The sequence below is a fragment of the Corvus brachyrhynchos genome, unplaced genomic scaffold (assembly GCF_000691975.1).
Source record: "Corvus brachyrhynchos isolate BGI_N302 unplaced genomic scaffold, ASM69197v1 scaffold103, whole genome shotgun sequence".
NCBI lineage: Eukaryota > Metazoa > Chordata > Aves > Passeriformes > Corvidae > Corvus > Corvus brachyrhynchos.
The window spans coordinates 2,800,480-2,800,893 of record NW_008237436.1 but is presented as its reverse complement, the minus strand read 5'-3'; the positions used below and the strand labels follow the sequence as shown (position 1 = coordinate 2,800,893).

Genomic DNA, 414 nt, shown 5'->3' with positions numbered 1-414 from the left:
CCGCCCCTTGCCGTGGGAAAAAAAAAAAAAAAAAAAAAAAAAAAGCGCAACGTATTAATGATGTTAAATCCTCTATCACGGCAGCGTGCGCGTTTTCCAGCAGCCTTTCGCGCGGTGCCTTTGTATGAACGTGGTCAGATTTAGTAGCTAAGCCAATTGCTCTGAAATCCCTGGAGGGAGCAGCAGTCCTAGCCCGCAGCCTTCCCGAGACACAGCGAAGGGGTTTACGCCTTCCGAGGTTATCGGAGAATCCCGTTATTTCAAAAACGTTAGTTTCCTTGTAAGAAAATACGGCGCATTTTGTAAACACTTTTAACTGCTGAAATGAAAGTTAATGCTTATTTTCTGGGGGGGGGGAAAGAAAAGGGGGGAGGAGGGAAATAGACATGTACCGAAGACTTGGTTCCTGGGGAG

General features: G+C 46.6%; 1 protein-coding gene across 9 annotated transcripts in view; it reads left to right on the top strand.

Annotated features, from left to right (window-relative positions):
* Positions 1–414, top strand: part of NBEA (neurobeachin) — a 388,857-nt gene that overhangs the window by 239,647 nt on the left and 148,796 nt on the right. The window lies entirely within an intron of this gene.